The sequence below is a fragment of the Schistocerca serialis genome, unplaced genomic scaffold (genome assembly GCF_023864345.2).
Source record: "Schistocerca serialis cubense isolate TAMUIC-IGC-003099 unplaced genomic scaffold, iqSchSeri2.2 HiC_scaffold_1451, whole genome shotgun sequence".
NCBI classification, from domain to species: Eukaryota; Metazoa; Arthropoda; class Insecta; order Orthoptera; family Acrididae; genus Schistocerca; species Schistocerca serialis.
In genome coordinates, this window is record NW_026047682.1 from 1,932,438 (window position 1) to 1,949,387 (window position 16,950).

Below are 16,950 nucleotides of genomic sequence, written 5' to 3' on the forward strand. Positions count from 1 at the left end.
AACTTGAGAGGCCAGCACAACTTGTGAGGACAGCAAAGCTTGCGAGGACAGCATGGCTTCCGAGGACAGTATGGCTTGCAAGGACATCATGGCTTGCGAGGACAGCACAGCTAGCGAGGACAGCATGGTTTGCGAGGACAGCACAGCTTGCGAGGACAGCACAGCTTGCGAGGACAGCACAGCTTGCGAGGACAGCACGGCTTGCGAGCACAGCACAGCTTGTGAGAACAGCTCAACTTGAGAGGACAGCTCAACTTGAGAGGACAGCTCAACTTGAGAGGACAGCTCAACTTGAGAGGACAACTCAACTTGAGAGGACAGCTCAACTTGAGAGGCCAGCACAACTTGTGAGGACAGCAAAGCTTGCGAGGACAGCATGGCTTCCGAGGACAGTATGGCTTGCAAGGACATCATGGCTTGCGAGGACAGCACAGCTAGCGAGGACAGCATGGTTTGCGAGGACAGCACGGCTTGCGAGGACAGCACAGCTTGCGAGGACAGCACAGCTTGCGAGGACAGCACAGCTTGCGAGGACAGCACAGCTTGCGAGGACAGCAAAGCTTGCGAGGACAGCACAGCTTGTGAGGACAGCTCAACTTGAGAGGACAGCTCAACTTGAGAGGGCAGCTGAACTTGAGAGGACAGCTCAACTTGAGAGGGCAGCTCAACTTGAGAGGACAGCTCAACTTGAGAGGACAGCTCAGCTTGAGAGGACAGCTCAAATTGAGAGGACAGCTCAACTTGAGACGACAGCTCAATTTGAGAGGACAGCTCAACTTGAGAGGACAGCTCAACTTGAGAGGACAGCTCAACTTGAGAGGACTGCTCAACTTGAGAGGACAGCTCAACTTGAGAGGACAGCTCAACTTGAGAGGACAGCTGAACTAGAGAGTACAGCTCAACTTGAGAGGGCAGCTCAACTTGAGATTACAGCTCAACTTGAGAGGACAGCTCAACTTGAGGGACAGCTCAAATTGAGAGGACAGTTCAACTTGAGAGGACAGCACAACTTGAGTGGACAGCACAGCTTGCGAGGACAGCACAGCTTGCGAGGGCAGCACAGCTTGCGAGGACAGCACGGCTTGCGAGGACAGATCCGCTTGCGAGGACAGCACAGCTTGCGAGGACAGCACAGCTTGCGAGGACAGCACAGCTTGCGAGGACAGCACAGCTTGCGAGGACAGCACAGCTTGTGAGGACAGCACAGCTTGCGAGGACGGCACAATTTGCAAGGACAACACAGCTTGCGAGGACAGCACAGCTTGCAAGGACAACACAGCTTGTGAGGAGAGCACACCTTGCGAGGACAGCAAAGCTTGCGAAGACAGCACAGCTTGCGGAGACAGCACAGTTTGTGGAGACAGCACAGCTTGTGGGGACAGCACAGCTTGGGACGACAGCACAGCTTGGGAGGACAGCAAAGCTTGCGAGGACAGCACAGCTTGCGGAGACAGCACAGTTTGTGGAGACAGCACAGCTTGTGGGGACAGCACAGCTTGGGACGACAGCACAGCTTGGGAGGACAGCAAAGCTTGCGAGGACAGCACAGCTTGCGAGGACAGCACAGCTTGCGAGGACAGCACAACTTGCGAGGACAGCACAGCTTGCGAGGACAGCACAGCTTGCCAGGACAGCACAGCTTGTGAGGACGGCTCAACTTGAGAGGACAGCTCACCTTGAGATGACCGCTAAACTTGTGAGGAGAGCTCAACTTGAGAGGAGAGCTCAACTTGAGAGGAGAGCTCAATTTGAGTTGAAAGCTGAACTTGAGAGGACAGCTCAACTAGAGAGGACAGCTCAACTAGAGATGACAGCTCAACTAGAGAGGACAGCTCAACTAAAGAGGACAGTTCAACTAGAGAGGACAGATCAACTAGAGAGGACAGCTCAACTTGAGAGGACAGCTCAACTTAAGAGGACAGCTCAACTTGAGAGGACAGCTCAACTAGAGACGACAGCACAACTTTCGCGGACAGCACAGCTTGGGAGGACAGCACAGCTTGCGAGGACCGCTAAAATTACGAGGACAGCACGGCTTGCGAGGACAGCACGGCTTGCAAAAACAGCACAGCTTGCGAGGACAGCACGGCTTGCGAGGACAGCACGGTTTGCGAGGACAGCACAGCTTGCCAGGACAGCACGGCTTGCGAGGACAGCACGCCTTGCGAGGACAGCACGGGTTGCGAGGACAGCATGGCTTGCGAGGACAGCACAGGTTGCGAGGACAGCACGGGTTGCGAGGACAGCACAGCTTCCGTGGAAAGGACAGCTTCCGAGGACAGCACAGCTTCCGAGGACAACACAGCTTCCGAGGACAGCACAGCTTGCGAGGACAGCACAGCTTGCGAGGACAGCACAGCTTGCGAGGACAGCACAGCTTGCGAGGACAGCACCGCTAGCAAGGGCAGCACAGCTTGCGAGGACAGCAATGCTTGCGAGGACAGCACGGCCTGCGAGGACAGCACGGCCTGCGAGGACAGCATGGCTTGCAGGGACAGCACAGCTTGCGAGGACAGCACAGCTTGCGAGGACAGCACAGCTAGCGAGGACAGCACAGCTTGCGAGGACAGCAAGCCTTGCGAGGACAGCACTGCCTGCGAGGACAGCACGGCTTGCAAGGACAGCACAGCTTGCGAGGACAGCACAGCTTGCGAGGACAGCACAGCTTGCGAGGACAGCACAGCTTGCGAGGACAGCACAACTTGCGAGGACAGCACAGCTTGCGAGAACAGCACACCTTGCGAGGACAGCTCAACTTGAGAGGACAGCTCAACTTGAGAGGACAGCTAAACTTGAGAGGACAGCTCAACTTGAGAGTACACCTCAACTTGAGAGGAGAGCTCAACATGAGAGGAGAGCTCAACGTGAGAGGACAGCTCAACTTGAGAGGACAGTTCAACTTGAGAGGACAGCTCAACTTGAGAGGACAGCTCAACTTGACAGAACAGCTCAACTTGAGAGGAGAGCTCAACATGAGAGGAGAGCTCAACTTGAGAGGACAGCTCAACTTGAGAGGACAGCTCAACTTGAGAGGACAGCTAAACTTGAGAGGACAGCTCAACTTGAGAGTACACCTCAACTTGAGAGGAGAGCTCAACATGAGAGGAGAGCTCAACTTGAGAGGACAGCTCAACTTGAGAGGACAGTTCAACTTGAGAGGACAGCTCAACTTGAGAGGACAGCTCAACTTGACAGAACAGCTCAACTTGAGAGGACAGCTCAACTTGAGAGGACATTTCAACTTGAGAGGACAGCTCAACTTTAGAGGACAGCACAACTCGAGATGACAGCACAACTTGAGATGACAGCACAACTTGGGTGGACAGCACAGCTTGCGAGGACAGCACAGCTTGCGAGGACAGCACAGCTTGCGAGGACAGCACAGCTTGCGAGGACAGCACAGCTTGCGAGGACAGCACAGCTTGCGAGGACAGCACAGCTTTTGAGGACAGCACAGCTTGCGAGGACAGCACAGCTTGCGAGGACAGCACAGCTAGCGAGGACAGCACAGCTTGCGAGGACAGCACGGCTTGCGAGCACAGCACAGCTTGCGAGAACAGCTCAACTTGAGAGGACAGCTCAACTTGAGAGGACAGCTCAACTTGAGAGGACAGCTCAAGTTGAGAGGACAACTCAACTTGAGAGGACAGCTCAACTTGAGAGGCCAGCACAACTTGTGAGGACAGCAAAGCTTGCGAGGACAGCATGGCTTCCGAGGACAGTATGGCTTGCAAGGACATCATGGCTTGCGAGGACAGCACAGCTAGCGAGGACAGCATGGTTTGCGAGGACAGCACAGCTTGCGAGGACAGCACAGCTTGCGAGGACAGTACAGCTTGCGAGGACAGCACGGCTTGCGAGCACAGCACAGCTTGCGAGAACAGCTCAACTTGAGAGGACAGCTCAACTTGAGAGGACAGCTCAACTTGAGAGGACAGCTCAACTTGAGAGGACAACTCAACTTGAGAGGACAGCTCAACTTGAGAGGCCAGCACAACTTGTGAGGACAGCAAAGCTTGCGAGGACAGCATGGCTTCCGAGGACAGTATGGCTTGCAAGGACATCATGGCTTGCGAGGACAGCACAGCTAGCGAGGACAGCATGGTTTGCGAGGACAGCACGGCTTGCGAGGACAGCACAGCTTGCGAGGACAGCACAGCTTGCGAGGACAGCACAGCTTGCGAGGACAGCAAAGCTTGCGAGGACAACACAGCTTGTGAGGACAGCTCAACTTGAGAGGACAGCTCAACTTGAGAGGGCAGCTGAACTTGAGAGGACAGCTCAACTTGAGAGGGCAGCTCAACTTGAGAGGACAGCTCAACTTGAGAGGACAGCTCAGCTTGAGAGGACAGCTCAAATTGAGAGGACAGCTCAACTTGAGACGACAGCTCAACTTGAGAGGACAGCTCAACTTGAGAGGACAGCTCAACTTGAGAGGACAGCTCAACTTGAGAGGACTGCTCAACTTGAGAGGACAGCTCAACTTGAGAGGACAGCTCAACTTGAGAGGACAGCTGAACTAGAGAGTACAGCTCAACTTGAGAGGGCAGCTCAACTTGAGATTACAGCTCAACTTGAGAGGACAGCTCAACTTGAGGGACAGCTCAAATTGAGAGGACAGTTCAACTTGAGAGGACAGCACAACTTGAGTGGACAGCACAGCTTGCGAGGACAGCACAGCTTGCGAGGACAGCACAGCTTGCGAGGACAGCACGGCTTGCGAGGACAGATCCGCTTGCGAGGACAGCACAGCTTGCGAGGACAGCACAGCTTGCGAGGACAGCACAGCTTGCGAGGACAGCACAGCTTGCGAGGACAGCACAGCTTGTGAGGACAGCACAGCTTGCGAGGACGGCACAATTTGCAAGGACAACACAGCTTGCGAGGACAGCACAGCTTGCAAGGACAACACAGCTTGTGAGGAGAGCACACCTTGCGAGGACAGCAAAGCTTGCGAAGACAGCACAGCTTGCGGAGACAGCACAGTTTGTGGAGACAGCACAGCTTGTGGGGACAGCACAGCTTGGGACGACAGCACAGCTTGGGAGGACAGCAAAGCTTGCGAGGACAGCACAGCTTGCGGAGACAGCACAGTTTGTGGAGACAGCACAGCTTGTGGGGACAGCACAGCTTGGGACGACAGCACAGCTTGGGAGGACAGCAAAGCTTGCGAGGACAGCACAGCTTGCGAGGACAGCACAGCTTGCGAGGACAGCACAACTTGCGAGGACAGCACAGCTTGCGAGGACAGCACAGCTTGCCAGGACAGCACAGCTTGTGAGGACGGCTCAACTTGAGAGGACAGCTCACCTTGAGATGACCGCTAAACTTGTGAGGAGAGCTCAACTTGAGAGGAGAGCTCAACTTGAGAGGAGAGCTCAATTTGAGTTGAAAGCTGAACTTGAGAGGACAGCTCAACTAGAGAGGACAGCTCAACTAGAGATGACAGCTCAACTAGAGAGGACAGCTCAACTAAAGAGGACAGTTCAACTAGAGAGGACAGATCAACTAGAGAGGACAGCTCAACTTGAGAGGACAGCTCAACTTAAGAGGACAGCTCAACTTGAGAGGACAGCTCAACTAGAGACGACAGCACAACTTTCGCGGACAGCACAGCTTGGGAGGACAGCACAGCTTGCGAGGACCGCTAAAATTACGAGGACAGCACGGCTTGCGAGGACAGCACGGCTTGCAAAAACAGCACAGCTTGCGAGGACAGCACGGCTTGCGAGGACAGCACGGTTTGCGAGGACAGCACAGCTTGCCAGGACAGCACGGCTTGCGAGGACAGCACGCCTTGCGAGGACAGCACGGGTTGCGAGGACAGCATGGCTTGCGAGGACAGCACAGGTTGCGAGGACAGCACGGGTTGCGAGGACAGCACAGCTTCCGTGGAAAGGACAGCTTCCGAGGACAGCACAGCTTCCGAGGACAACATAGCTTCCGAGGACAGCACAGCTTGCGAGGACAGCACAGCTTGCGAGGACAGCACAGCTTGCGAGGACAGCACAGCTTGCGAGGACAGCACCGCTAGCAAGGGCAGCACAGCTTGCGAGGACAGCAATGCTTGCGAGGACAGCACGGCCTGCGAGGACAGCACGGCCTGCGAGGACAGCATGGCTTGCAGGGACAGCACAGCTTGCGAGGACAGCACAGCTTGCGAGGACAGCACAGCTAGCGAGGACAGCACAGCTTGCGAGGACAGCAAGCCTTGCGAGGACAGCACTGCCTGCGAGGACAGCACGGCTTGCAAGGACAGCACAGCTTGCGAGGACAGCACAGCTTGCGAGGACAGCACAGCTTGCGAGGACAGCACAGCTTGCGAGGACAGCACAACTTGCGAGGACAGCACAGCTTGCGAGAACAGCACACCTTGCGAGGACAGCTCAACTTGAGAGGACAGCTCAACTTGAGAGGACAGCTAAACTTGAGAGGACAGCTCAACTTGAGAGTACACCTCAACTTGAGAGGAGAGCTCAACATGAGAGGAGAGCTCAACGTGAGAGGACAGCTCAACTTGAGAGGACAGTTCAACTTGAGAGGACAGCTCAACTTGAGAGGACAGCTCAACTTGACAGAACAGCTCAACTTGAGAGGAGAGCTCAACATGAGAGGAGAGCTCAACTTGAGAGGACAGCTCAACTTGAGAGGACAGCTCAACTTGAGAGGACAGCTAAACTTGAGAGGACAGCTCAACTTGAGAGTACACCTCAACTTGAGAGGAGAGCTCAACATGAGAGGAGAGCTCAACTTGAGAGGACAGCTCAACTTGAGAGGACAGTTCAACTTGAGAGGACAGCTCAACTTGAGAGGACAGCTCAACTTGACAGAACAGCTCAACTTGAGAGGACAGCTCAACTTGAGAGGACATTTCAACTTGAGAGGACAGCTCAACTTTAGAGGACAGCACAACTCGAGATGACAGCACAACTTGAGATGACAGCACAACTTGGGTGGACAGCACAGCTTGCGAGGACAGCACAGCTTGCGAGGACAGCACAGCTTGCGAGGACAGCACAGCTTGCGAGGACAGCACAGCTTGCGAGGACAGCACAGCTTGCGAGGACAGCACAGCTTTTGAGGACAGCACAGCTTGCGAGGACAGCACAGCTTGCGAGGACAGCACAGCTAGCGAGGACAGCACAGCTTGCGAGGACAGCACGGCTTGCGAGCACAGCACAGCTTGCGAGAACAGCTCAACTTGAGAGGACAGCTCAACTTGAGAGGACAGCTCAACTTGAGAGGACAGCTCAAGTTGAGAGGACAACTCAACTTGAGAGGACAGCTCAACTTGAGAGGCCAGCACAACTTGTGAGGACAGCAAAGCTTGCGAGGACAGCATGGCTTCCGAGGACAGTATGGCTTGCAAGGACATCATGGCTTGCGAGGACAGCACAGCTAGCGAGGACAGCATGGTTTGCGAGGACAGCACAGCTTGCGAGGACAGCACAGCTTGCGAGGACAGCACAGCTTGCGAGGACAGCACGGCTTGCGAGCACAGCACAGCTTGCGAGAACAGCTCAACTTGAGAGGACAGCTCAACTTGAGAGGACAGCTCAACTTGAGAGGACAGCTCAACTTGAGAGGACAACTCAACTTGAGAGGACAGCTCAACTTGAGAGGCCAGCACAACTTGTGAGGACAGCAAAGCTTGCGAGGACAGCATGGCTTCCGAGGACAGTATGGCTTGCAAGGACATCATGGCTTGCGAGGACAGCACAGCTAGCGAGGACAGCATGGTTTGCGAGGACAGCACGGCTTGCGAGGACAGCACAGCTTGCGAGGACAGCACAGCTTGCGAGGACAGCACAGCTTGCGAGGACAGCACAGCTTGCGAGGACAGCAAAGCTTGCGAGGGCAGCACAGCTTGTGAGGACAGCTCAACTTGAGAGGACAGCTCAACTTGAGAGGGCAGCTGAACTTGAGAGGACAGCTCAACTTGAGAGGGCAGCTCAACTTGAGAGGACAGCTCAACTTGAGAGGACAGCTCAACTTGAGAGGACAGCTCAACTTGAGAGGACAGCTCAACTTGAGAGGACTGCTCAACTTGAGAGGACAGCTCAACTTGAGAGGACAGCTCAACTTGAGAGGACAGCTGAACTAGAGAGTACAGCTCAACTTGAGAGGGCAGCTCAACTTGAGATTACAGCTCAACTTGAGAGGACAGCTCAACTTGAGGGACAGCTCAAATTGAGAGGACAGTTCAACTTGAGAGGACAGCACAACTTGAGTGGACAGCACAGCTTGCGAGGACAGCACAGCTTGCGAGGACAGCACAGCTTGCGAGGACAGCGCAGCTTGCGAGGACAGCACAGCTTGCGAGGACAGCACAGCTTGGGAGGACAGCACGGCTTGCAAGGAGAGCTCAACTTGAGAGGGCAGCTCAACTTGAGATGGCAGCTCAACATGAGAGGATAGCTCAACTAGAGAGGACAGCTCAACTTAAGAGGACAGCTCAACTTGAGAGGACAGCTCAACTTGAGAGGACAGCTCAAGTTGAGAGGACAACTCAACTTGAGAGGACAGCTCAACTTGAGAGGCCAGCACAACTTGTGAGGACAGCAAAGCTTGCGAGGACAGCATGGCTTCCGAGGACAGTATGGCTTGCAAGGACATCATGGCTTGCGAGGACAGCACAGCTAGCGAGGACAGCATGGTTTGCGAGGACAGCACAGCTTGCGAGGACAGCACAGCTTGCGAGGACAGCACAGCTTGCGAGGACAGCACGGCTTGCGAGCACAGCACAGCTTGCGAGAACAGCACAACTTGAGAGGACAGCTCAACTTGAGAGGACAGCTCAACTTGAGAGGACAGCTCAACTTGAGAGGACAACTCAACTTGAGAGGACAGCTCAACTTGAGAGGCCAGCACAACTTGTGAGGACAGCAAAGCTTGCGAGGACAGCATGGCTTCCGAGGACAGTATGGCTTGCAAGGACATCATGGCTTGCGAGGACAGCACAGCTAGCGAGGACAGCATGGTTTGCGAGGACAGCACGGCTTGCGAGGACAGCACAGCTTGCGAGGACAGCACAGCTTGCGAGGACAGCACAGCTTGCGAGGACAGCACAGCTTGCGAGGACAGCAAAGCTTGCGAGGACAGCACAGCTTGTGAGGACAGCTCAACTTGAGAGGACAGCTCAACTTGAGAGGGCAGCTGAACTTGAGAGGACAGCTCAACTTGAGAGGGCAGCTCAACTTGAGAGGACAGCTCAACTTGAGAGGACAGCTCAGCTTGAGAGGACAGCTCAAATTGAGAGGACAGCTCAACTTGAGACGACAGCTCAACTTGAGAGGACAGCTCAACTTGAGAGGACAGCTCAACTTGAGAGGACAGCTCAACTTGAGAGGACTGCTCAACTTGAGAGGACAGCTCAACTTGAGAGGACAGCTCAACTTGAGAGGACAGCTGAACTAGAGAGTACAGCTCAACTTGAGAGGGCAGCTCAACTTGAGATTACAGCTCAACTTGAGAGGACAGCTCAACTTGAGGGACAGCTCAAATTGAGAGGACAGTTCAACTTGAGAGGACAGCACAACTTGAGTGGACAGCACAGCTTGCGAGGACAGCACAGCTTGCGAGGACAGCACAGCTTGCGAGGACAGCACGGCTTGCGAGGACAGATCCGCTTGCGAGGACAGCACAGCTTGCGAGGACAGCACAGCTTGCGAGGACAGCACAGCTTGCGAGGACAGCACAGCTTGCGAGGACAGCACAGCTTGTGAGGACAGCACAGCTTGCGAGGACGGCACAATTTGCAAGGACAACACAGCTTGCGAGGACAGCACAGCTTGCAAGGACAACACAGCTTGTGAGGAGAGCACACCTTGCGAGGACAGCAAAGCTTGCGAAGACAGCACAGCTTGCGGAGACAGCACAGTTTGTGGAGACAGCACAGCTTGTGGGGACAGCACAGCTTGGGACGACAGCACAGCTTGGGAGGACAGCAAAGCTTGCGAGGACAGCACAGCTTGCGGAGACAGCACAGTTTGTGGAGACAGCACAGCTTGTGGGGACAGCACAGCTTGGGACGACAGCACAGCTTGGGAGGACAGCAAAGCTTGCGAGGACAGCACAGCTTGCGAGGACAGCACAGCTTGCGAGGACAGCACAACTTGCGAGGACAGCACAGCTTGCGAGGACAGCACAGCTTGCCAGGACAGCACAGCTTGTGAGGACGGCTCAACTTGAGAGGACAGCTCACCTTGAGATGACCGCTAAACTTGTGAGGAGAGCTCAACTTGAGAGGAGAGCTCAACTTGAGAGGAGAGCTCAATTTGAGTTGAAAGCTGAACTTGAGAGGACAGCTCAACTAGAGAGGACAGCTCAACTAGAGATGACAGCTCAACTAGAGAGGACAGCTCAACTAAAGAGGACAGTTCAACTAGAGAGGACAGATCAACTAGAGAGGACAGCTCAACTTGAGAGGACAGCTCAACTTAAGAGGACAGCTCAACTTGAGAGGACAGCTCAACTAGAGACGACAGCACAACTTTCGCGGACAGCACAGCTTGGGAGGACAGCACAGCTTGCGAGGACCGCTAAAATTACGAGGACAGCACGGCTTGCGAGGACAGCACGGCTTGCAAAAACAGCACAGCTTGCGAGGACAGCACGGCTTGCGAGGACAGCACGGTTTGCGAGGACAGCACAGCTTGCCAGGACAGCACGGCTTGCGAGGACAGCACGCCTTGCGAGGACAGCATGGGTTGCGAGGACAGCATGGCTTGCGAGGACAGCACAGGTTGCGAGGACAGCACGGGTTGCGAGGACAGCACAGCTTCCGTGGAAAGGACAGCTTCCGAGGACAGCACAGCTTCCGAGGACAACACAGCTTCCGAGGACAGCACAGCTTGCGAGGACAGCACAGCTTGCGAGGACAGCACAGCTTGCGAGGACAGCACAGCTTGCGAGGACAGCACCGCTAGCAAGGGCAGCACAGCTTGCGAGGACAGCAATGCTTGCGAGGACAGCACGGCCTGCGAGGACAGCACGGCCTGCGAGGACAGCATGGCTTGCAGGGACAGCACAGCTTGCGAGGACAGCACAGCTTGCGAGGACAGCACAGCTAGCGAGGACAGCACAGCTTGCGAGGACAGCAAGCCTTGCGAGGACAGCACTGCCTGCGAGGACAGCACGGCTTGCAAGGACAGCACAGCTTGCGAGGACAGCACAGCTTGCGAGGACAGCACAGCTTGCGAGGACAGCACAGCTTGCGAGGACAGCACAACTTGCGAGGACAGCACAGCTTGCGAGAACAGCACACCTTGCGAGGACAGCTCAACTTGAGAGGACAGCTCAACTTGAGAGGACAGCTAAACTTGAGAGGACAGCTCAACTTGAGAGTACACCTCAACTTGAGAGGAGAGCTCAACATGAGAGGAGAGCTCAACGTGAGAGGACAGCTCAACTTGAGAGGACAGTTCAACTTGAGAGGACAGCTCAACTTGAGAGGACAGCTCAACTTGACAGAACAGCTCAACTTGAGAGGAGAGCTCAACATGAGAGGAGAGCTCAACTTGAGAGGACAGCTCAACTTGAGAGGACAGCTCAACTTGAGAGGACAGCTAAACTTGAGAGGACAGCTCAACTTGAGAGTACACCTCAACTTGAGAGGAGAGCTCAACATGAGAGGAGAGCTCAACTTGAGAGGACAGCTCAACTTGAGAGGACAGTTCAACTTGAGAGGACAGCTCAACTTGAGAGGACAGCTCAACTTGACAGAACAGCTCAACTTGAGAGGACAGCTCAACTTGAGAGGACATTTCAACTTGAGAGGACAGCTCAACTTTAGAGGACAGCACAACTCGAGATGACAGCACAACTTGAGATGACAGCACAACTTGGGTGGACAGCACAGCTTGCGAGGACAGCACAGCTTGCGAGGACAGCACAGCTTGCGAGGACAGCACAGCTTGCGAGGACAGCACAGCTTGCGAGGACAGCACAGCTTGCGAGGACAGCACAGCTTTTGAGGACAGCACAGCTTGCGAGGACAGCACAGCTTGCGAGGACAGCACAGCTAGCGAGGACAGCACAGCTTGCGAGGACAGCACGGCTTGCGAGCACAGCACAGCTTGCGAGAACAGCTCAACTTGAGAGGACAGCTCAACTTGAGAGGACAGCTCAACTTGAGAGGACAGCTCAAGTTGAGAGGACAACTCAACTTGAGAGGACAGCTCAACTTGAGAGGCCAGCACAACTTGTGAGGACAGCAAAGCTTGCGAGGACAGCATGGCTTCCGAGGACAGTATGGCTTGCAAGGACATCATGGCTTGCGAGGACAGCACAGCTAGCGAGGACAGCATGGTTTGCGAGGACAGCACAGCTTGCGAGGACAGCACAGCTTGCGAGGACAGCACAGCTTGCGAGGACAGCACGGCTTGCGAGCACAGCACAGCTTGCGAGAACAGCTCAACTTGAGAGGACAGCTCAACTTGAGAGGACAGCTCAACTTGAGAGGACAGCTCAACTTGAGAGGACAACTCAACTTGAGAGGACAGCTCAACTTGAGAGGCCAGCACAACTTGTGAGGACAGCAAAGCTTGCGAGGACAGCATGGCTTCCGAGGACAGTATGGCTTGCAAGGACATCATGGCTTGCGAGGACAGCACAGCTAGCGAGGACAGCATGGTTTGCGAGGACAGCACGGCTTGCGAGGACAGCACAGCTTGCGAGGACAGCACAGCTTGCGAGGACAGCACAGCTTGCGAGGACAGCACAGCTTGCGAGGACAGCAAAGCTTGCGAGGACAGCACAGCTTGTGAGGACAGCTCAACTTGAGAGGACAGCTCAACTTGAGAGGGCAGCTGAACTTGAGAGGACAGCTCAACTTGAGAGGGCAGCTCAACTTGAGAGGACAGCTCAACTTGAGAGGACAGCTCAGCTTGAGAGGACAGCTCAAATTGAGAGGACAGCTCAACTTGAGACGACAGCTCAACTTGAGAGGACAGCTCAACTTGAGAGGACAGCTCAACTTGAGAGGACAGCTCAACTTGAGAGGACTGCTCAACTTGAGAGGACAGCTCAACTTGAGAGGACAGCTCAACTTGAGAGGACAGCTGAACTAGAGAGTACAGCTCAACTTGAGAGGGCAGCTCAACTTGAGATTACAGCTCAACTTGAGAGGACAGCTCAACTTGAGGGACAGCTCAAATTGAGAGGACAGTTCAACTTGAGAGGACAGCACAACTTGAGTGGACAGCACAGCTTGCGAGGACAGCACAGCTTGCGAGGACAGCACAGCTTGCGAGGACAGCACGGCTTGCGAGGACAGATCCGCTTGCGAGGACAGCACAGCTTGCGAGGACAGCACAGCTTGCGAGGACAGCACAGCTTGCGAGGACAGCACAGCTTGCGAGGACAGCACAGCTTGTGAGGACAGCACAGCTTGCGAGGACGGCACAATTTGCAAGGACAACACAGCTTGCGAGGACAGCACAGCTTGCAAGGACAACACAGCTTGTGAGGAGAGCACACCTTGCGAGGACAGCAAAGCTTGCGAAGACAGCACAGCTTGCGGAGACAGCACAGTTTGTGGAGACAGCACAGCTTGTGGGGACAGCACAGCTTGGGACGACAGCACAGCTTGGGAGAACAGCAAAGCTTGCGAGGACAGCACAGCTTGCGGAGACAGCACAGTTTGTGGAGACAGCACAGCTTGTGGGGACAGCACAGCTTGGGACGACAGCACAGCTTGGGAGGACAGCAAAGCTTGCGAGGACAGCACAGCTTGCGAGGACAGCACAGCTTGCGAGGACAGCACAACTTGCGAGGACAGCACAGCTTGCGAGGACAGCACAGCTTGCCAGGACAGCACAGCTTGTGAGGACGGCTCAACTTGAGAGGACAGCTCACCTTGAGATGACCGCTAAACTTGTGAGGAGAGCTCAACTTGAGAGGAGAGCTCAACTTGAGAGGAGAGCTCAATTTGAGTTGAAAGCTGAACTTGAGAGGACAGCTCAACTAGAGAGGACAGCTCAACTAGAGATGACAGCTCAACTAGAGAGGACAGCTCAACTAAAGAGGACAGTTCAACTAGAGAGGACAGATCAACTAGAGAGGACAGCTCAACTTGAGAGGACAGCTCAACTTAAGAGGACAGCTCAACTTGAGAGGACAGCTCAACTAGAGACGACAGCACAACTTTCGCGGACAGCACAGCTTGGGAGGACAGCACAGCTTGCGAGGACCGCTAAAATTACGAGGACAGCACGGCTTGCGAGGACAGCACGGCTTGCAAAAACAGCACAGCTTGCGAGGACAGCACGGCTTGCGAGGACAGCACGGTTTGCGAGGACAGCACAGCTTGCCAGGACAGCACGGCTTGCGAGGACAGCACGCCTTGCGAGGACAGCACGGGTTGCGAGGACAGCATGGCTTGCGAGGACAGCACAGGTTGCGAGGACAGCACGGGTTGCGAGGACAGCACAGCTTCCGTGGAAAGGACAGCTTCCGAGGACAGCACAGCTTCCGAGGACAACACAGCTTCCGAGGACAGCACAGCTTGCGAGGACAGCACAGCTTGCGAGGACAGCACAGCTTGCGAGGACAGCACAGCTTGCGAGGACAGCACCGCTAGCAAGGGCAGCACAGCTTGCGAGGACAGCAATGCTTGCGAGGACAGCACGGCCTGCGAGGACAGCACGGCCTGCGAGGACAGCATGGCTTGCAGGGACAGCACAGCTTGCGAGGACAGCACAGCTTGCGAGGACAGCACAGCTAGCGAGGACAGCACAGCTTGCGAGGACAGCAAGCCTTGCGAGGACAGCACTGCCTGCGAGGACAGCACGGCTTGCAAGGACAGCACAGCTTGCGAGGACAGCACAGCTTGCGAGGACAGCACAGCTTGCGAGGACAGCACAGCTTGCGAGGACAGCACAACTTGCGAGGACAGCACAGCTTGCGAGAACAGCACACCTTGCGAGGACAGCTCAACTTGAGAGGACAGCTCAACTTGAGAGGACAGCTAAACTTGAGAGGACAGCTCAACTTGAGAGTACACCTCAACTTGAGAGGAGAGCTCAACATGAGAGGAGAGCTCAACGTGAGAGGACAGCTCAACTTGAGAGGACAGTTCAACTTGAGAGGACAGCTCAACTTGAGAGGACAGCTCAACTTGACAGAACAGCTCAACTTGAGAGGAGAGCTCAACATGAGAGGAGAGCTCAACTTGAGAGGACAGCTCAACTTGAGAGGACAGCTCAACTTGAGAGGACAGCTAAACTTGAGAGGACAGCTCAACTTGAGAGTACACCTCAACTTGAGAGGAGAGCTCAACATGAGAGGAGAGCTCAACTTGAGAGGACAGCTCAACTTGAGAGGACAGTTCAACTTGAGAGGACAGCTCAACTTGAGAGGACAGCTCAACTTGACAGAACAGCTCAACTTGAGAGGACAGCTCAACTTGAGAGGACATTTCAACTTGAGAGGACAGCTCAACTTTAGAGGACAGCACAACTCGAGATGACAGCACAACTTGAGATGACAGCACAACTTGGGTGGACAGCACAGCTTGCGAGGACAGCACAGCTTGCGAGGACAGCACAGCTTGCGAGGACAGCACAGCTTGCGAGGACAGCACAGCTTGCGAGGACAGCACAGCTTGCGAGGACAGCACAGCTTTTGAGGACAGCACAGCTTGCGAGGACAGCACAGCTTGCGAGGACAGCACAGCTAGCGAGGACAGCACAGCTTGCGAGGACAGCACGGCTTGCGAGCACAGCACAGCTTGCGAGAACAGCTCAACTTGAGAGGACAGCTCAACTTGAGAGGACAGCTCAACTTGAGAGGACAGCTCAAGTTGAGAGGACAACTCAACTTGAGAGGACAGCTCAACTTGAGAGGCCAGCACAACTTGTGAGGACAGCAAAGCTTGCGAGGACAGCATGGCTTCCGAGGACAGTATGGCTTGCAAGGACATCATGGCTTGCGAGGACAGCACAGCTAGCGAGGACAGCATGGTTTGCGAGGACAGCACAGCTTGCGAGGACAGCACAGCTTGCGAGGACAGCACAGCTTGCGAGGACAGCACGGCTTGCGAGCACAGCACAGCTTGCGAGAACAGCTCAACTTGAGAGGACAGCTCAACTTGAGAGGACAGCTCAACTTGAGAGGACAGCTCAACTTGAGAGGACAACTCAACTTGAGAGGACAGCTCAACTTGAGAGGCCAGCACAACTTGTGAGGACAGCAAAGCTTGCGAGGACAGCATGGCTTCCGAGGACAGTATGGCTTGCAAGGACATCATGGCTTGCGAGGACAGCACAGCTAGCGAGGACAGCATGGTTTGCGAGGACAGCACGGCTTGCGAGGACAGCACAGCTTGCGACGACAGCACAGCTTGCGAGGACAGCACAGCTTGCGAGGACAGCACAGCTTGCGAGGACAGCAAAGCTTGCGAGGACAGCACAGCTTGTGAGGACAGCTCAACTTGAGAGGACAGCTCAACTTGAGAGGGCAGCTGAACTTGAGAGGACAGCTCAACTTGAGAGGGCAGCTCAACTTGAGAGGACAGCTCAACTTGAGAGGACAGCTCAGCTTGAGAGGACAGCTCAAATTGAGAGGACAGCTCAACTTGAGACGACAGCTCAACTTGAGAGGACAGCTCAACTTGAGAGGACAGCTCAACTTGAGAGGACAGCTCAACTTGAGAGGACTGCTCAACTTGAGAGGACAGCTCAACTTGAGAGGACAGCTCAACTTGAGAGGACAGCTGAACTAGAGAGTACAGCTCAACTTGAGAGGGCAGCTCAACTTGAGATTACAGCTCAACTTGAGAGGACAGCTCAACTTGAGGGACAGCTCAAATTGAGAGGACAGTTCAACTTGAGAGGACAGCACAACTTGAGTGGACAGCACAGCTTGCGAGGACAGCACAGCTTGCGAGGACAGCACAGCTTGCGAGGACAGCACGGCTTGCGAGGACAGATCCGCTTGCGAGGACAGCAC